We start from the raw sequence: 22,216 nt of genomic DNA on the forward strand, positions 1-22,216 counted from the left end.
ACTGAAGCTGAAGAAATGTGACAAGATTTATAGTGCAATGGAAAGAGACCAAGTTAGTATAAATATAGTACAACTCATTTGTCTGGTTGCACTGGAGGACAGCCAAAATATCTGAATAATCAGAAGGATACAGTTTGATTCATATGCTTACTTCCCGTCCTCTGCAAGGTGATTTTGAGTAGTCAGTGCATCAGATATTCTCATAATGCATTGAGTAACCTCAGCCTATTCTGGCCCAGTTGAGAACTAGAGAATCATTCCTTCTTCTCTCCCCTTCCCGTTAACATGAGAGAAATCTAAACAATCATAGAAAGCTCCAGAAGGGTGGTAGAATACTAGTATAGCAAAATAGTAAGGCTGTACTGCTGTATGTAAATCTATCTGAAAATCCCATTTAACTTAATGGGCTTTACAGCTGAGTAGGGTAGACATGGATAGGATCAAACTGTAAGGGACTGAGTGAGACGGGTCTTGTGTATATTCTCTCCTACTGCACCAATTAGAATGTTCATTTTTCATTGTTGAGAATATAGAGAAGTTTATCTACACATCTGGAACATGTCCAGAAGAAGGCAACCAAAATGGTAAAAGGTCTGGAAACCATGCCATGTACTACTATATGAAATCTACTTGAAAATCCCATTGAACTTAATAGGCTTTATTTCTGAGTATGAGAAGTGGCTTAGGGAGCTAGATAATTTAGCTTGGAGAAAACAAGGTTAAGAGGTGACAACAGACAGGCAAACCTATCATGAGATTTTCTTGACAAGATTTGTTTAGATGAGATTTATCATTGCCTTTCTCTAAGAGTATGTGGCTTGCCCAAGGTCACCCACATTTAGCCATGCTGGACATGATCATGGAGTCATCTTTGACAACACTGGCTCTCTTGACTTAGTAACGGAGATGAGCACCACCCCCTACAGTTGGACACAACTAGACAATCTTGTCAAAGAGGAAACTAAACAAACTTGTCAAAAGTCTGTTTACCTTAAAACAGAGAGAGATGTAAGCACTATAAATGTAGGATTTCCCTATACTGTCAAGTTTAGCATTGCAGTTTCTAATAGCCAAGTTCCAGAGGCTCCAGGAGCCCTGAGACTGGACCAGGGTCCCTTTCCAGAATATAAAAAGACACAGGCCTGGAGAGGGTTACATTTCCAAACCAGAACATGGCCAGAATATTTCTTCGCCCACTGTTGAAATCACTTAGGAGCACATTTCCGATATGGTACTCTGTGCATTAGGGGTCATAGGAGGGTATTTGGATGAAATAGTTTAAAACTGTTAGACCTCCGGGATTGCTGTGTATTCAAAGAAATATAGAAGCCTTCATTAATCAGGTTCCTCCAGAGGTATGAGACTTCAACTTTCATCACCCCAACACACATGGCCACAGTGGCTGGGCTTATGCAAATGTTGTCCAGATCATCTGAGGGGAGATGGAGTGCAACAAGAATTAGAGGGGGGGAGAGAGGGGGGCTTTCAACAAAGGAGGTATAGCTCTGGTGGGGAAGAGCATTTCTGCTTCAACATGGCTGTTTGTTGCTCTTTGATGTTTACTGTCCCAATCTTCTTTACAGCTAAGACAATGTAAATGACAATGTAAAAGCTCCAGGAAAAGAGATTCCACCTCAACATTAGGAGGAACTTCCTGACAGTAAGGACTGTTCGACAGTGGAACAAACTCCCTCAGAGTGTAGTGGAGTCTCCTTCCTTAGAGGTCTTTAAACAGAGGCTAGATGGCCATCTGTTGGGGATGCTTTGATTTAGATTTCCTGCATGGCAGAATGGGGTTGGACTGGGTGGCCCCTGCAGTTTCTTCCAACTCTATGATTCTATGATTCTATGATGTTTATCACACTATGCTCTTAAAGAGCTACTATTCCAGTGTGACTCCTCTAGCAGCCTCCTGTTGCATGCTGGGATTGGCAGTTTTAAGGAGCTGAACTTCTCTGCCTGAGAATTCTAAATACCCCTCCTTAAAACTGCCAATCCCAGCATGCAACAGGAGGCAGCTAGAGGAGTCACACTGGAATAGTACCTCTTTAAGAACATAGTGTGATAAACATCATTGATTCTATGATGACAATGCTGATAATAGTCTGCTTTTCTCAATGAATAAAAAACACCTTACTGCTTCTACATCTTTAAACATTCACTCATATAATTACTGACAGAGCTAAATCTATCTGATGAATGTTTTCTTTAATAATTTACATCTCTTTGATCTATTTTCAAAGTGTAAGACACTCTTTACACTAGAATTACAGATCTGAGCGGGTCCTTTCTCCTCCTCTTTGTATGTCAGAGCTGAGTCAGGATAATGACTATCTTCCAACTGTCAGTCATCTAACCTCCTCAGAAACCTGCATCCCAGAGTTCATTGTAACCTTGCTTCACCTTCCAACAATCTTCTCTGAATTCTGTGGGAGTCCCTGTCGCTCAAATGGCATAAAAATGTTTCCCAATGATAAATATATCATTGCAGATAGAGGCATGCTGTGTACATCTTGTACCCTGTTGGGAAGGGATGTAAAAAATGAAGTGTACCTGGGCCAGGGTGAATTTTTCCTCACTCCAGGGAAGCAGAAACACAGTTGGAACAAAACCTAGGATGATAAACAGCATAACCTCTCACATCTATATTGAGAAGTAAATCCCACTGAGTCCAATGAGACTTACTCCCTCTAAGTGTGCACAGAGTTATATTAATCATTCTGACTGACAATTGTGATTCGAGTTAACACTTGAGAATGTGTTTGTTTATTTGTTGATCAGAGGTTAATTTGACACAAGGTATGAATGTAGAGCATGAACCAACATGGTGAGTTATGTCAGTTTGGTCCTTTTTGAGTTGAGATGAGGGCAAGAGTGTATATGCCTTCTGCATCTGATGGATACCCTAAATACCTTAAGGGCAACAGATTCCACCAGATCTTGGAAGTTAAGTAGGTCCACTCTGGTAAGTACTTGGATAGGAGACTGCCAATGAATACCAGGTGCTGTAGGTTGTATTTCAGAGGAAGAACCCAGCAAAACCACCTATTCCTTGCCTAAGAAAGCCCTAGGAATTGCATGTGGTCACTGTAAGTCAACAGGCAACTTGAAGGCACTTACATACATGCATATCTGATGAAATATACTCTTGCCCATATAGGCCCAGGACTGATCCAAGTAATTTTGCTGCCTGAGTTGGAGCAGGAAGTTGCACTCCTCACTTGACATGTAAAATGTTGTGGGAATAGGAGGGAGAAGCCCACACGCACACCTCTCCTGCTCTCTAGCAGTAAAAACACAATAATAAAAATGGAGTAACTAACAAGTCTCTGTCCCATTGCAACACCCAAAATCTATTGCCTGAGGTCGCCTAATAGAACCTGTCACAATATATCTTTCTAGGTCTCTGTAGCTTTTGCTACAACAGATTAATAATGGACCTACCCCCCCCCCCCCGAAGACATTCTTAGTGACAAAATATCCTGCTTCTACTACTTACTATGTTAGAAAAGTGGAGGTACTACAAATATACCTCCTTCCACATTCGTTGGGGTTAGGGGCACAGGACCCCCGTGAATGTGGAAAAACCATAAATAAAAAAACACTATGTTTTTACTTGAGAGAACACCTCTCTAGGAATCTTTAGGTCCTCCAGTGCAACTCTGTGGTCAACATCTAGCAGACATTGACCATAAAATTGCACTGGAGGAGTTACAAATGCCTAGTGGAGTGTTCTCTTTAGGAATCTCAAGGTCCTTCAGTGTGACCTTTGGTTAAAGGTGACCATAGGGTTGCACTGGAGGACCTAGATATTCCCGGAGAGAACATATTAATAAAATCTGTGAATAATCAAATCCACAAAATTCAAAGCTGCAAATGTGGAGGGATGGGTGTAATCTAACCATGTAGGTGTTGTTATGTGCCTATGAATCTATGATTCTTTAGAAATTATGTTACAACGCGTACTCATATATATTAGGGAGATTTCAAAATAGATTGCTAATCATAACTCATATGCACATAATTTTTTAAAAAAGGATGTGAGGGCGATCTGGCTGAGACATCTGTCACCCCATTGATCGCCAGGGTTGATTCGGCTGATCTGGCTGGCTAGGCGGGTGTCCCCTTCCTCCCTCACCGCTCCATGTGCGTCCCTCCCGAAGCTGCGCGCTCGGTGGAAGAGGACGACCGTACCGTTCTTCGGTCAAGGGTATACGATAGCTGCGCTCCCCTGCTAGAACCTCCAAACAAGCTCAAGTTCATGTTCATTTTCATTTTCATTTTCAAAAAAGAAACTACAAAGTTCCCAATTGAAAGCATGCTGAATGCTTCTCAAAATCCCATAATGGCAACAGCTGGATGCTTAGCACCTTTCAAAATCCTACCTAAAATTTTAGTGTCTGAGAACTCTTGAATATTTACTATTTAACCTGAATCAGACAACACAAAACTATGCTTTCCCTATCAAAAGGGTTAATGTGTAAAAATATCAAACTTATGTCTGCAAATTATGACCTTTCATAGGGTACTTATCTTATATATAGGTTCTAGTAAACAGAACTGAATGCAAGACAAAGGAAGAAAGAAGGTAACGTCCATCCACATAAAACATGAAGAGCTTTTTATAGCATACCGTTGGTTTTCCCTGCACCTATAATACACTGCTCATAAGGAAATAAGAATACTACACACAAAAGAAAAGTCCACCAATGGTTCCCACTGGACACCTCTACACATGAAAATAAATACCATAACAGAACACAATCAACTCTAGGTCTGAAAACATGTTTCTATGTGGCAGCAAAGAAGATACTTTACTACAGCAGAAAATTTAAAATGTCATATGTAGTCAATCTGTTATAGTCCTGGTTAAAGTGGCTTTGATGTAATGTTCTTACAGGATGCTTCCAAGCATAGCAATAGCAATAGCAATAGCAATAGCAAGTACATTTCTATACCACTTATCAGTACACTTAAGCACTCCCTAAGTGGTTTACAATGTGTAAGCTAACTGCCCCCATCAAGTGACCTATGGAAGGATGCCAAGCTGAGTCGACCCTGGAATCCTGGGATCAAACACACAACCTTGTGGCTGTGAATGGCTGCAGTGCAGGCATTAACCACTGTGCCATCAAGGCTCCCAGTGGTGAAAGCCTAGAATAGAACTTGTTAGGAGTCTATTTGGGATGTAAATACACTGTAGAAATAATGCAGTTTGATACCACTTTAACTGCTGTGGCTCCATCCTACAGAATCCTGGAATTTGTGGCACTCTTTGGCAGAAAAGGCTAAAGATCTTGTAAAACTACAAAACCCAGGATTCCATAGGATGCCATCACAGCTTTTAAAGTGGAATCATAACACTATTGTTATGTAGTGTTAAGAGTGTAACAAATTTTATATTACATTACGAACTTTCTCACTCTCCATACTCTACACAAATGGTAACAGCATTAACGGCTACCACGAAATAAGTTAAAAGAGAAAAATATATATAATTCTCTGTTTCTTTACTCAGATCAGATCAACAAGCATATCAGAATGATCTCACATATTCTCATATTGACTAAATTAATCCTGTTCCCAGCTTCAACATCTATCATCTAAGTAAAAAAAAAGTGGTCACTTTCATGTTAAATGCAGTACTGTGTGGCAGTAGACTAGCTCATAGACAAAATCAGCATGCAAAGGGAACACAACCTTGATTAAGAGGGAGCATAACCTTTCCCCACTGCAGAAACCTTAGTGCTGTTGCCCCACACAGATCTGATTATAGACGAAACCTGACTTCTCTATAGTGCCTGTTATCATGCTGCTACATCAAATAGTGACCCATTGACCTCTTGAACTAAAAGACTGACACATTTGTAAGCTGAAGTTCTTTGTCATTGTAGAAGTGCTCTGCCTTTATGTAGATGGATGGCAGAGTTAGCTCTCCAAGACAATTGGGGCATTATTCAACTCTAAAAAGGAAAGCAAACTCAGAATTTTTAGCTCCTGTTATTAGAAGTGGCTAAAGCGCTCTAGATAAAAGTCTCAGAGGAACTGAGTCACTTTCATGTTTCAGTTCATATCTCAATTTTCACATTTAGCCAGCTTTCTACCTCTGGGGCCAAATACTTGTTTCTATATGGCAATGATGGGCTAGGGGCATCATTAAGTTGTGCAAGGTGTGCGGGACACATCAGGTGACACCGTAAAGGAGGATAACTCCACTGCTTCCCAAATGTCTCCCTTTTGGCAGAAATGGGCTGTGGCATTTGTTTGCATCCCTGGAGCGAAGGGAAGGGAAGGGAAGGCATGAGTGGGGCAAGGCTCAGTAGGGTGCTTAAAAAAAAAAATCAAATTTTCTTTTAAAACATCATATCTTACCAAACTTTTGCTTTAATCACATGAAACTATGTAAATGTAAATACATTTAGGGTGTGCTTATGATATTGTAATTTTTAGGTATAATTTTAATTTTGCTAATTGTTTATGTCACAACTATTGCTATTACATTCAGTGATATATGGAAATTACATGTTATGGGTAACATTAGTACAAAAACCTTACTAAGGATTCTGTATGGTGTGAGCAGCACTGGATGATGGCAAAGCTAGTGATGCCACTGGGTATAGTGTGCCCTTCCAAAATATTGCTGAACTATAGCTCCCAGCAACCTCAGCCCATATAGCTAATGGTGAGGTATGCTGAGAGCTGTAGGTGAGAACTTGTTTTCTGCTGCTCCAGAGACTAGAACATGAAACAATGGATGCAAGCTACAGGAAAAGAGATTCCACCTCAACATTAAGAGAAACTTCCTGACAGTAAGGGCTGTTCGACAGTGGAACACACTCCCTCAGAGTGTAGTGAAGTCTCCTTCCGTGGAGGTCTTTAAACAGAGGCTGGATGGCCATCTGTCAGGGATGCTTTGATTGAGAGTTCCTGCATGGCAGAATGCCCAACCCCAATCAACTCTGTGATTCTATGATTCAGCAACATCTAGAAGGCCACACTATTCCCATCTCTGGTATGTGTGATCACTTCTTTCGACTACATTCCTGATCCAGTACATGCCATTATCAGAATTTACAGTGATTTATGTGGAACACAGGGGAGCCAAAGTGAAGACATAATGCTTACAGTTTAATTCTGGGTTTACCAATGAACTGCATTAATTGCCATAAAGGCAATTCAGTTAGGGTTGCCATAACTGTCTACCTCCAAACCAGGACAAATGTAAAAAATGTAGGACAAATGTAGGATAAATTTTGTAAATGGTGGACACGAGCAACTTAAAAACCAAAAAATTAATAAATTCAAAATGCATTAATATAAACACATGCTTCTTAGGCATGCTAAAAATGGAGGACATTTTGACATTCTTCCTGGGTAGAAGTTTGGGATACAGCTTTGTGTGGTGGACTATGACTCTGGAGACCAGGATTCGAATCCCTGCCTATTGGATGACCTCAAGCAAGTCACACACTCTCAGCCTCCTCAGCAGAAAGCCATCACAAACCACCTCTGAACAAATCTTGCCAAGCAAACCCCAGGATACATTTGCTTTAGGGTCACCATATGGTGGAAAATAACTTTAAGGTACACAAGAATAAAAAACAACTGAGTACTGTACTTTAAAATGCAGTGGAGGATCCAGCATGGTGCAGTGGCCTAGGACAATGGGAGACCAGGGTTCAAATCCCAGCTTGGCCATGGAAACCCACTGGGTAACTTTGGGCAGCAAGTCACACTCTCTCAGCCTTTCAGGAAGGTAAAGGCAACCCCCCCTGAAGAAACTTGCCAAGGTAACTCAATTCTACAAACACGGCTATATCTTTGGATTATTTCTGCAGTGTGTTTTGGGCCATAGTGCGGTTTAGGTCCAAAACAGACTGCAGAAATAATCCAGTTTGAGACTGAATGAACTGCCCTAGCTCATTGGAACTGTAGTTTTGTGATAGAATTCAAAGATACAGCTGTATTAGTCTGTACAAATCAGTATGTAGAGAAATCTTGTAGCATCTTTGAGACTAACTGAAAGAAAGAACTTGGCAGCATGAGCTTTCCTACACTAAAGTCTACTTCCTCAGATGCATCTGACACACAAAAAGGGGTATATTTTAAGAATGCTACAACCATCTGAATCTAGAGTTGCCATAAGGTGGAAAGGAGCTGAAGGCGCACAACAGCAACAGAGGAGGAAGAAGGGGAGAGAAAAAAAGTGAAGGAGTAGGAGAAAGTAGAAAAGGAGGAGAAATAAGAAGAATAGTAAAAAGAAGATAAAAATAAGAGAAGGAGGAAGAGGGGAAGAAAGAGAGGAGGAAGAAGAAGAGGAGGAGGAGGAGGAAGAGGGGGAAGAAGAAGAGGAGGAAGAAGAAGAGGAAGAAGAGTGGAAGAAGAAGAGGAGGAAGAAGAGTAGAAGAAGAAGAGGAGGAAGAAGAGGAAGAAGTGTGGAAGAAGAAGTAGAGGAGGAAGAGGAGAAGAGGCAAGGTTTCCTTCTTCCCCTCGGCTTCGTCCTGGGACTGGAGCTGAGGAAGGGAGGGAAACCTTGCCATGGCAAGGTCTCCTTCTCCCCCTCGGCTTCAGTCCTGGGACTGGAGCCGAGGAGGGGAGGGAAACCTAGCCATGGCAAGGGCTCCTTCTCCCCCTCAGCTTCAGTCCTGGGACTGGAGCCGAAGAGGGGAGGAAAACCTTGCCATGGCAAGGGCTCCTTCTCCCCCTTAGCTTCAGTCCTGGAGCCGAAGGGGAGAAGGAACACCCCCCCCCCCGCCAAAAGAGAGAGGCCTACACAGGCCTTTCTCTTTCTCCCACCGCCGCTGCCACACCAAACACATGGCAAATGGAGGCCTCAACCTCCCCAACACCCCACAGCCCTGCCCAGGCCTACCTGGGCTCCTCCTCCTCTGGGCCAGCCACTGCCCCTTGTGGGCAGTTGGAGGCACTTCAGCCAGCTCCTCCTGGGCAAGCCTAGAGGAGGAGGAGCTGTGGGCCTGAGGCAAGTGTGGTGGAGGGGCATGAGCACCCAGGCCCCATGGGCCCGGGACAAACTACTGAAACAGGGCGGGGACTAATCCAGGGCCCCAAACCCGGGATTGTCCCGGGTAAAACTGGGATATGGCAAGCCTAAATTCAGTATAAGAGAAGTACTCTGGTGTATGCATCTATATTTATTCAGTGCAGTTTTCTGCACTAAACAGGGAATCCCAGAAAAACCAGCAGATTATTCAGTGTGCAGCTTAGTCTGCACATTGGAAAAAAAAGTGCCTATCTTGTTATTAACTCACAGAGTTACCTTCCTTTTCCTGCATTTCAAACTGAAGTCCTCAGTTCACTTAGGCAATTAAGCCTCTCTACTTCCTACAGGAACATGTTCGTCTTGCAGTCCAGGATATTATGCTCATGAAAATTGCTGTTCTATTCTAGACATGTTTCAAATGAAGACAGGACACCAAAATTACTTCTCTGTTTTTCCAGATAATAATTTAAATGACATACACAGCTAATTAAATGTCTGCTGCTGTCTTCTTTCTTCAAATCTCTTCTGCAATATACAGAGCTGAGAGATGGGTCAAGATTACCAGTTTGTAGAAACTTACTGCTAGATTGCTTTGGTTTGGTGCCCTGAATCCTTTTAACATTCATGTTCATCTAATAACAATCCCCCTTTGTACTGTTAAACTGCAGATTGTTCATTTTGTGTCAGTGATTGTAAGTCACTAAGTAGACGGCTGCCTTGATCGAATAATGTGGAAACAGAAACAGGCCTTCTTCATTAAGATTCATCAAGTAAGTATCCAAAGCTGTAACCCTATGCTCACTTCCTTTGGACTGAGTCCTGTTCAGCTCAGTTGGCTTACTTCTAACTAGACATCTGTGAGATCAAGCTGGATGGAAAGACTTTTGTGTGTGTCTCTGTGTGTAATGTAATTAAAATCCTATGCAACTTGGATCCAACATTTAATGCAGACTTTATTCCCACAGTGTAAGAAGCAGACCTAGAAAAGGTTACTTTTTAAACAACTCCCAGCAACCATGAGATAAGCAAGTGACAATGTCTCCCCATCTAGCTAATTTTAATAAGGTAATACTGTTTTTCTTGTATTTTATTGCTGTCTGTGAGCTAGAGAAATGGAAGCAGGACAAACCATGAATAGGAACCATCCAAAATTATTGACTACTTTCATCCTCTGGCCCCAGCAATGCAGGTTCATAATTTACTTTATTTGTTTATCTCTTTTTATCTTTGCTTTTCCACCCACTCTGTAACCCCAGTCAAGTGGCAGCTCTAGGCAGATATTGCTGAAAATCCTCTGACACATCAGTGTGCCATGCTACATTATTTCCCAGCACACTTCATTTCACTTGTATTACATATCAGTGGTCACCTTTGTTATTCAATATTGATTTGTTTCTTTGAGAACAGAAACACTGATGCATTTGTGGATACAAGCTGCTCAGCTTTCACTTCCCCAAAGGCCTTGTCTGTGATGAGTGGCTATCTGAAGCACTGGTCATTCCCCTTCCCCTTTTCTGGTTTTGAAGAGGAGGAATAAAACAGAGACAATGAGAATAATTATCACATCTCTGTTACCACTGAATTGTTGCCTGTCAGGGCACATCATCCTGTAGTTAACCAATCTGATGATATAACAGTGGAGTGAATTCTAAATAGAATTGCTCCATGATGAGCTTTCAACAGGAACTTAAAGGACTGCAAAGAAACAAAACAACACAAAAATTGGGCAAGATTTGTTGCATAAGGGCTTTTATTTCTTCTCCAATGCATCACACAAAAACAGGCAAAGGTTCTCATACCCACATAGGGATACTAGACTCTAGAGACAGTAATCTCCTTTGTGTGTAAAGTCCACTTTTCTTTCAAGACAATGTTGATGGTAGTATATTTTGTCTCACAGACAGCCCACATCAGCCTCCACAATGCACATGCACATAAGCACACACACAAATGGTCCATCTGCACATAATAATGTTGTCTCTTTCTACCAATAAGAGCTTCATCATTATGACACACATGCATTTGGGGAGAACACTGCATACAAATGTGTGCATTTGCACATTCCATAGCAGTTGTTTCCCATTTCAATATTACATCTGTTTTTAGAATATTTTCATGAAGTGTTATCCTCATTTCCTTACAAGAGGAAACTATTTATCAAACCATGATTTGTTTTTGTTTTTTGTTTTTTTAAATCTGGGTAAGAGCAAGAGGGACTTGACAAAATGACTTCAGGGCTTGGATCTATAAGCATTGAGTTATTAGTACCAAGGTTTCTGGGTGTATACTTATGCCAACTTTAATAGGAATTCTGCCCTTGTGACTACCTGTTACTAAGTTACAGAAGACACAGCAAAAGAAAACAATTCTTGACAACTTATCTTAACAGTCATGGGTGATGCTTCCTTTGCACGTAGCTGTCAGGGAATAAAAGCGTATTCTAGCAAGCTGTAGTTTACCTATGCAGAAAAGCTGTCACGGATAGCTCAGAGGGACTAATTATGAAAACATGGTTATAATGGATTATTCCCTCTGTCAATCAGAGATACATATCTTGTAACAAAATGGCAATAGGTGAAAATGCCACAGGATTGGAGAATTAAGTGCTATGGGTTAAGTAGCATGTTTATCTATTGGGAAAGAAAGGCAGGATTATTCAGGAGAGAATAAGACAGTTTATATAATAAGAAATAAGCAACTGCATCTGCTATAGAAAGAGGATTTCACTCTATGTCATGCAATATTATGCAACAGGACTTCTTTTTCCTCTCCTCTCCTCTCCTCTTGTACATGGTACTGTGGCCCCCAGATCAGTTTCAGAAGGTCCTCCAACCTTTCAGAGTAGATTTGGGGGGGGGGGGGGCAAGCAGGGAGGGAGTTCAGCCTAAGAACTTTCAGTGGATAGATTTCATTCAATTTCCTCCTTACTTTCTTTCATCCAATTCATGAATATGGGGGATCTATATGGAAAAGATAAGAAAGCCAGTATGAGAGCTGGATGCTATTAATATGGCATCTTTCTCTGGACAGTGTGTGTCTCCTCTGAATGAATGTATGGAGGAAGTAGTGGACTGGATGTGGGAAAACAAACTGAAACTGAAACCACACAAGACAGAGGTATATACTGTCAAGTGCCCTAATGTGAGTTTGGAGGTTTGTCAGCTCCCCCCTGAAAGAAAGACTGTGTTTGACACTTGGGGGTGCTCCTGGATTCATACCTTCAAATGCAAGCCCAGATAGATACAACTGTTGAGAGTGCTTATTATGAGCTTTGGGTGTTATTCCTTTAAGATAGTAGTACACATATTGGTAACCTCAGGGGTAGACTTCTGCAAAATGCTGTCCAATACAGTGCACTGCAAGTTTGGAAACATCAGTTAATTCAAAACATGGCAGCCAGATTGGTCAGTGGTATATCCAAGAGTGATCATATCACACGAATATTAAAATCACTCCACTGGCTGCCAGTTAGTTTCCAGGCAAAGTACAAAGTGTTGTTCATTACCTTTAAAGCCCTACAGGGTTGGCTCCAGGTTACCTACAGGATCACCTCCTCCTACATAATCTGGCCCATACACTTAGGTCCTCTGGGAAACATCTATTCCAATCAGCCAAAACAAGACAGGCTGTTACCCAAAAAACATTTTCTTTGGCCACCCCTAGATCATAGAATGACCTGTTGAAAAGAGATTTGTCAACTCAAGATACTGTCTGATTTAAATCAGCAGTAAATACCTGTCTCTTCTGCCAGGCCTATCTAGGTTAATTTTAAATTATGGTTTTTTAAAGCATTTATTTTTGGATCTTAATATATATTGGTTTTATATGCCTTTTATATGTGTTGTCTTATTTATTGCTCTTTTTATACTCAATCCACAAGAACAGACAAGTACTTATTATTATTATGAAACTTTCTTTAAAAATCTATCAAGAGGAACTTTCTGATTACTTTAAATTCATATTCATATTTTTTTAACCAAGACAACCTTATATGTAAATATTTTAAGATAGTTTATAAAAATTAAGAACAATAAAATAAAACAAATAACATAAATACCTATTTTGTACCATTCCAGTTTGTTGCATCAGTTCCTGCTCATATTTGCTTTCTTTTTGTTTCTTCTCCCTTCATGTTTGAAATTGTAAGCAATTTGCTACTCAAAGTGGTAGTCCTGAACTGGTGTCATTCCCCAAGCCATTGGCTGTTAGTCCCAAGAAAGAAAGAAAGAAAGAAAGAAATCATTGTAGCCAATGGGTATAAATATGGTGCCTATCCCTGGTACATTGGAGAAAAACAGTTGTCAGTTCCCCAGATCAGATACCCTGAGAAACAATGATTTAGAAGACACCCATCTCTTCTTTGTATGTTACCCTCGTCAAGGATTCAAGTTGGCCTGACAAAAGTCTCATCAATTACAAAGGACATGCAGAGATAGCTGTGTTGGCCATTTAACAAATACAACCAAAAATCCATCAGTGATACCTTTATTGGTCAACCGAAATGCACAATATACTTGTTGCAAGCTTTCGAAGCTCCATGGGCTTCTTCATCAGGCAAGATATTACAAACAAACGGGGGGGGGGGGGGGAGGGAACAATTGAGGCTGTTAGTCAGATGTCTGCATGTTGTTTCACTCCTTAGTAAAGATTTTACGATGGGGAGGATATCTTTTACAGGCAGGCTCCTCCTCCTTCTGGCCATGCGGCAATAGGGAGATTTTCAAAGTCCAGAAAATTTAAAGTCCATTTGCATTTCAACAGGGACCCCTCTTTTGCAATTATAGAGGAATTATTTTTAGGTGAAGAATGAAGGGATGTTTCTTTGCTTGTTTGCTTGTTTGTTTTAATGGCATGAATTTTATTGCTAGGCCCAGCTAGAGTAAACCCACTGAATCAATGGAGCGTTACAGACCGCCTAAAAGCAGCAGTCTGCCGGCGCTGCCAGTTGCTCCACGAGGGAGCCACAGCAGCCAAACTGCGCGACTCCCTCACGGAGCAAAAAGAAGCCCCAAAATGGCACTTCTCTTTGTGCCGCAATTATGACGCCGCGAGGCACCAATGGCGCGCTCGTGGCATCATATGCGCTATGCGACATGCGGACGCAACGCATCCGCTACATCAAGATGGCAGCGCCCATGTGGAATGGGTGCCGCCATTTTGTACGGACTCGGTCCGTGTTAGGGTTAGGGGCGTCCGGAAGGGACACCCCTTCTCAACCCTAATACGCACTGAGTTAACCCTACTATGCCACTTTGGCATGTCTGTAACGTGCCAATGTAATTTATATAAGTGTTGTCTTTCCAATTTACCCTTGACCCAAAGAATCTACTCTAGGTGGGACTAACCATAGGATTTAGCCATAGTTTCAGAGGCATAACAATTTTGTACCTCAACTTAGGACATCATCTAATGATGATTTTATAAAAAGCAGCAGGAAACTGAAATTGGAGATCAACAGAGCAAAACAATACTTAGAACTCAACATTTAATTCCAGCACTGGCATAAACAGTTCTTCCATTAGTGGTCTGAATATAAATTTAGAATTATGATACACTTCTATTATCTACTGAGAATAAAGAATAATGTTCAAGGACTTATGATCATTGACTTTTCAACATTTGGCACTGCAATAACACAACTGACATGCATAAAACCTTCACTCTTCTGTGGTGCAACGTTTTCCTACTGTCGGAAAGTAAAGCTTTGTCAATAGACTAGGATTGATTTTATTTTTCAGGATTGCCAAATGGGCTGCAAATGACTTAAACAGATTCAATAAAGACATTTAGAATGAGATGACCAATGTGCTGAGTGCACCTGCAATTGTTGCTGATGAGTAGTTAGAGCTATTGAATAAATCATTCATAAATGCAGCACCGTTACATGTTTATTTTATTAGCTGAAATCACACTGGATATCCTAGCATTCATATGCTGGGATGAAAAACTTGTAGGCTATTCCAAAATGAATGCGGGGGGGGGGGGGGGCACCTTAAACAAACTAGCCATGCCAACAAATTGTTAATGTAGAACAGTGAGAGATCTCCTATTTCAGAATGCTTGAAATAAAACATAAAACTGAATATTTGGTTTAATGAACTTGTGACTAGCATCTGAAGTACAGACAAGTAGTCAACCAATCAAATCTTCAGAACAAAAATCATAACACTTGTGCATGCTATAATAGATTCATATATTTGATCCTTGTCAATTTCACATGTGAAGTTGAAGGCTTTCATGGCCGGCATCCATAGTTTTTTGTGGGTTTTTTGGGCTATGTGGCCATGTTCTAAAAGAGTTTCTTCCTGACGTTTTGCCAGCATTTGTGGCTGGCATCTTCTTTCACATGTGTTCATTAATAACATTATTACATCTACATCAATCTCTAATTTTATTTTAAAAATCTGAAAATTCTCTTATTGGTCTGAATTCTACCATTAGGCTAACCAGATTGGATTGATTGAGTCTGTGGAGCTAACATAAGTGTTGATTTACCAAGCTGTTATTGTTATTGGTACTGTTATTATTACTTATTATTATTATTCCAGTTTGGGACTCTTACAATAGTTAAAACAACAGTTAAAACAAACATATTTAGAAACTGACAGCATACAAAAGTTTAAAAGCAATTAAACCATCATAAAATTAAAACCAGTTAAAGAAAAATTAAGCAAACAACAGCAACAACAAATAAATGTCCAGTTTCCCCTGAAAAGTCAGTTCTCCAGCCTGATGGAATAAAACATTTTTACCTGTTTGTGGAAAGATAGTAAGAAGGGGGACAGTCTAACCGCACTGGGAAGGGAGTTCCAAAGCCTAGAAGCAGCCATGGAGAAGGCCTTTTTCCGTGTTACCACCAACTGTATTTATGAGAGTGATGGGACAAAAAAGCAGGGCTTCCCTAGATCTTAAAATACAGGCAGGTTCATATAAGACAGTGCAGTCCTTCAGATACCCTGGACCTGAGCCATATAGCACTTCATCTGTCATCACCAGCACTTTAAATTCTGCCCAGAAAATGGATCTTTAGCCAGGAGAGCTGGTGCAACAGGGGAGTCATTGGCTCCCTGTAGTTAACCCTGTAGTGTGCTCTCTGTAGTTAACAATCTGGCTGCAGCTCTTTGGACCAGCTGAAGTTTCCAAACATTCTTCAAAGGAAGTCCCACAGAGCGTGAATAGCAGTAATTCAAACAGGATGTAACTAAGGCATGTATCACCATGTCCATAGCTGATAATTCAAGGAATGGGGCAGCTGGTACACAAGCCTTAATTGTGCAAATGCCAAAGTTACAATTGATTCAATGGATCTATTCTAGTTGGAACTGACAATGGGGTGTCAGGCACTGTTTCAAAAAACATTCACTTTAGCATGCATGACTTTTAAAAAAAAACAACAACCCAAAACTGTAATGCAATTTACAATGTGTAAACAGTACTTTGACTGGCATATGTGGAATCAGGTTATTCTGATTTTAAAATATGGCCCAAATCCAATATTGACACATCAACCAATATGGCATAATGGTTTGGGTGTTGGAGTAAGATTTTGGAGACTAGGTTTTGATTCACATCTCAGCCATAAAAATCCACTGGGTGACCTTGTGCAAGCTGTCTGCCTCCATGGAAGACAATGGGAAACCTTCCCTGAACAAATTTTGCCAAGGAAACCCCATGATATGTTCACCTCAGGGTTGCCATAAGTTGGAAATGATTTGAGGGCACATAATAACAACAAGAATAAACTTTTAAAAAATTCATTAGTAAATCATACTACTGTGGCCAGAATCCTACTGGGCCACTACACAAGTCTACAAATTAGTGCAAGCTGTTCTATTTTTCTTTTAAGTTACATAAGTATGGTTCCAAGTGCAAGCAATAATTTTGCAAACACACAAAGCTTAACATGGTGTGAGGAGAGCTAATCAACCATTTTATTTTTATTAACATGGTTTTAAATGAATACTACAATGCTAAACATTTACGCTGGCTTTTTGTATTTCTTAACTCATAAATATGAGATATTAGTTTATCCATCAATGTTAGAGACTATACAGTTAGCCCTCTGTTTCCATGGATTCTGCATACACAGATTGAACCATCCATCACTTAAAAATGTTTTTAAAAATTTTCTGAAAAGCTAGCCTTGATTCTGCCATTTTATATCATGGGCACCATTTTACTATGGGTTTACTATCATGAATTTTGGTATCCATGAGGGTATCATGGAACCAAACCGCAGCAAATACCAATGACCCGGTATACTCTGTTCTTCCACTGAGCTAGAAAAGTTTATTACCATTTTTCCAATTTATCTTATAAGCACAGAAAAATAAGTAAATATTAATACAGAAGAAAATTATCATTTTCCAAGAATAAAAGCAGAAGATGATAATGATGATAAAATTTACTTATTAGTGATGGATTCCATATTAGAGAAAACTTCTATTCAAAAATTATTTGGAGACAGAGCGACCACATATGCACATCAGTGAGTAGTTTTGAGCTGCAGTTCCAAGCGTCTGGCATTAATATATATCCTTACAGAATTTAGTTTACTTCAAGTACAATACCATGAAAAAGCAGCTTCATACATTTCTGGCTTTTGCTGAAATTGAAAACATTGGATTTTCATTCCATTGAGCCATAGAAGTTTTTACCATCTATGACAATTTTGGAAGCCAGTTTTGAGTCAAGAGCTTTGACATAGTTGGTAGCTATTAATATCTTATATATTTTAGCTACCAAAAAAAAAAAAAAAAAACCTGCTAGAAAATCAGCTCTTCAAAAGTAGTAAGTAAATAAATTTCCTCTGCATTCACAGGAAATGTGTCACTTCAGTAATTTGTAACTAGGAAATAAAGGAGTTGAGAAACTGGTTAAAAAAACAACAAAGGGGTCATGTAGATGGGCCCAAAGGAGTGGTGCACAGCCGTGCCAGTGGCGACTGTGCTGGGGCCATGGCAAATGCATGCACCCAGCCCCAATCCAGACCACTGCCGTGGTCTTTAACCCAGTCACTAGCAAGCACCAGCTTTACACTGTTTCTTTTTGTGCTGGCACTTCTGGGTTGGGGCAGGCTCAGCGCAACTTCTGGCTGCATTCAGAGCATGCATCATGTAAATAAATAAATAATAATAAAACTTTTATTTCTATACCGCCCTTCCATTGATCAGGGCGGTGAACAACATAATAAAACAGTACATACATTAATCAAATTAAAAACAACATAAAAACCCCCGGTCAGCCGTCCATCTTGCCGTCAACATAGAGAGGGAGGCCATCCAGGACTTCACTCGGGGAATGCAGTTCGAAATAGAAGGGTTTTCATGTAAATGCCACACCTCTAAAGTGGCCCAAAGCCGACACTTTTGGGCTGTCTGCTTTGAACTCAAGTTGCCAATTTGGTTGTAGAACCATTTAAATGATCTCAAAGTAAAGAAAAGCCAATTTCAAAGCCAAGCCCATTCACCTGCCCCACAGAATAATGGGCTTAAAAATGATTTTAGGGGAAGAAATTGTTACCTATTTCTGCTGACAGTCTTATAATTTCTAAGGAACATACATTCTGAAAAGTTCACTTTAGGAGTAAAAACAAAACTCTCCTTTTTTAAACTTTCTTTTGTCAGTGTGTAATTACTGCCATTTCCAGTCCTGCCATTATTCTAATTTTATTGTCCATACCTTTGAAACAGAATGCTGTATATTATAATTTTATATAGGAAATACCCAAACTTCCCTAATTTTGCCAGTGAAAGTTAGTCAGTGGTGGATCTCTAGATTCTCCTCATTCTTTCTCCATAAAATCAATAATGTTTTTTCCCCTACCCTGTGCATAAAAGTGCATCAGTTAATCTCATGGGCAAGACCTGGAATTGGTAGCATATTTCTGGTTATATAGACATTTTAATTGTAGATATTTCACCAAGCCACATTATGTTCAGTTTTTCCCATAGTCTCATTTTTGATTAACAAAGTATTGTAGTGAATTTTAATTACGAGACTTAACTATTTACCCAACTTGGAACTGTGACTCTGAGATATTTTACTAAATTAATTGTCACTGGGATACCCATATTTTTGTGTAATGATCTGGTATCTGCTCTCATATTGAGGCTCAATATTTTAGTTTCCCCCCAATTAATTGATAAGCCTGAAATGACACCAGCTGGCATCCTCTTAGTGACTGGGAGTTTATCACATCTAATTTTCACACCAACCTGGGCATGGGACAGGATCGAGTTGGAACGGGTTAAAACTGATTTTACCACACACAAAATTGGTGCTGTGCTGCCACCAGACCATCACCTATCTTCCGGCAGTGCTCTGCTGGCTGATTTTGGTACTATGGAAAGCTTCTGTAGTATCAAAATCAGTCACCAGAGCATGGCTGGAGGACAGGTGATGGTCGGGTGGCAGCGCATCAGCAATTTTGCATGCGGTAAAATCAGTTTTAACGTGTTCCAGCCCGATCCAGTCCCGTGCCTCGGTCGGTGTGAAAATTACAGTGGACCCTTGTTATACGCTGGGGTTTGGTTCCTAGATCCCCATGTATAACAAAATCCGTGTATGCTCAAGTCCCATTCAATATAATGACATAGCTAAAAGGTATTCCTTATAAAAAATGGAAAATCAAGGTTTGATGTTTGAAATTTATACTTTTTTTTTAACATTTTCAAACCGTGTATGCTTGAATGCATGTATAAAAAATCCATGTATAAGAAGGGCCGACTGTACATGCGATAAACTCCTTACACAGCCATAAGTCCACATTATCCTTGTGTAAATCATTTGTCTGGGTTGTTGCAGAGGTTGAAATGCTCTGTAAACCTCATTCAAACCCTCCACTAAACCTATCTTTTAGCTGCCTCTGCCCCCCTCCCCAGTGCTTTGCCAAACCACAAACTCCAGGATCCCATAGGATGTATCCATGGTTACACTGGAGTCATTATGAAGAAATGAATACTGAAGCACATTTAATGAATTCCATAAAAAAAGGGGGGAGGTATATCTCTAAGTGTACATGGTCTTTAATACACACACACACACACCTCTTTTCTGGCGTGTGAAATCTTGGGCTTTTCTTGGCAACCTGGATGGCTTTGAATTAAATACTTTTTTTTAAAGAAATGAAACCCTGATTAAAAGTGAGAGTACAATTGAGAGGGTTGGACATGATGGTTGGATTGTGACTATTTTGCTTTTGTAGTAGTTCAGAAAGATGTGTTATATAAAGCTTGAGCCACCACATCATGTGGATATCCTCTGTCAGCTAATTTTTAGTCAATATACAGGCTTCTGAAATCATATTCCTTAGAATACTTTTGTTTCAACCTAAAGACCTGCCCATAGCGGAGATTGCATCTAAATGATCTGGAATGTGAACTGTCAAAATCATCTACAGAAAACTTGGAGACATATCTCTGCTTTTTTCTTGTGGAAAGTGGAATCATAACACTATAATTGTTTAGTGTTAAAAGACCTTTTACTTGCACACAATCTAAGTGAGGTCTCCTGTCATCGACTTTATCCCTTTTTCTTCAGCCACAAATTAAGTTTACTACCTCATTGTTGTTGTTATTATTAACTGCCCTCACGTTGACCTGAACTCATGGTGGCCTTGTGAATGAGAGAGACATCCTCACTGCTCTGCTTAAGTCCTATAGATTTAGCCCCATGATTTCCATAATTGAATCTACCCATCTGGTCTGCAGTCTTCCTCTCTTTCTACTGCTCTCCACCTTTCCAAGCATTAATGGCTTTCCAAGTGAGTTATGTCTTCTTGTGAGGTGGCCAAAGAACTACACCCTAAGTTTAATCATCTTGGCTTCCAGAGGATTTCTGGCTTGATCTGCTCTAGGGCCCATTTGTTTGTCTTTTTAGATGTCCACGATATCCTCAGCACTCTTCTCCAGCACCACACCTCAGATGAGTTGATGTGTAACCAACCTATCATTTTTTTTCACTGTCCAGCTCTCACATCCACACATGGTGATGGGGAATACAATGGCTTGGATGATTCTGGCTTAGAGCCCACTATAAAATCATGTGTGTCTTCACAGAAGTTTCAGATTCATGTATACACAACCAATATTCTCAAAATCTTCTTAAATATATAACAATGGCCACTTAACCTTAGGCAGAGTTTAAAGCAATAGCAAATGGTTTATTAAACAAAGGCTGTTTCAGAACAAGAAGACTATATGCTGGCTCACTACTTATGTGAAATTTACAACATTTATCTATTTAACATCTTTTTGAACTCTCAACTGCCTTCACCTCAGACACTCCACTATCAGCTCCGGTCGTCATGTGTACATGTGCCTTCAAGTCACCTGTTGACATGTGGCAACCCCATTAATTTTACAGTGTTTTTTTAGGCAAAGAATAGTCAGAGGTGGTTTTGTCATTGCCTTTCATTGAAATATACCCTACAGCACCTGCTATTCCTTGGCAGTCTCCCAGCAAAGCTTCTTCCCTTCTCACTCTCCAAAATCAACCCTCCTCATCTCTGCCTCTTAGTGTTCTAAAAGCTGTGCTTGGTTGGTTACACATGTTGGACAGGCTGTTTGCCCTGCTGCCATCATGGCTTCCCATGAAAAGACCCAACACTGTTCCACAGCCAAGACCCTTTTTGTACCTCCCTTTTCCATCCAGGGGTGAAATGGTTCCATCCTGCCTTTTCTATTTGAGGCACCCATGCTTCCAGCTGGCAACCCATAGCAACATTCTTTACAAAATACCATAATACAGAAGTATTGCCACACTAAATGGAGGGGGCAGGGTTCTGGATTGTATAGCTCACCAGGATCCCCAGTGCAGCTTCCAAGGCCTCCACCTTCAGATTCCTATTACCCCAGAAATATCCCCATGGAGGGCAGTGTAAAATGGCTGGCTAGGTCTTGAGAAGGGCGTGCAATTGACTTCAAAGGCTATCTTCCCACCACTGTTTATGTTTATTTTGTTGTTGATGTTTGTTTTTGTTTTTAGGCAAATAGCCTTTGGTCAAAACTGGAAGTTTTGTGACTCCTGGGAACATTTTTTTTTGCGCACAGACACATGCACACACACTGGCCTAGGACTTCAGTAAAAACCCAAGAAGCTATGAAACAGCTTCTGCCACTCACTGGAACATTCATGAGTAGTCAGTAATTGATGTTACTTTTCTGTTATTATTAGCTATCTTCTGCCAGAAATTTGAACTTTCCTTCCTAGGAA

This window comes from Sceloporus occidentalis, unplaced genomic scaffold (genome assembly GCF_023333645.1).
Source record: "Sceloporus occidentalis isolate IW3139 unplaced genomic scaffold, rSceOcc1.0.p SCAF_1, whole genome shotgun sequence".
Lineage (NCBI taxonomy): Eukaryota > Metazoa > Chordata > Lepidosauria > Squamata > Phrynosomatidae > Sceloporus > Sceloporus occidentalis.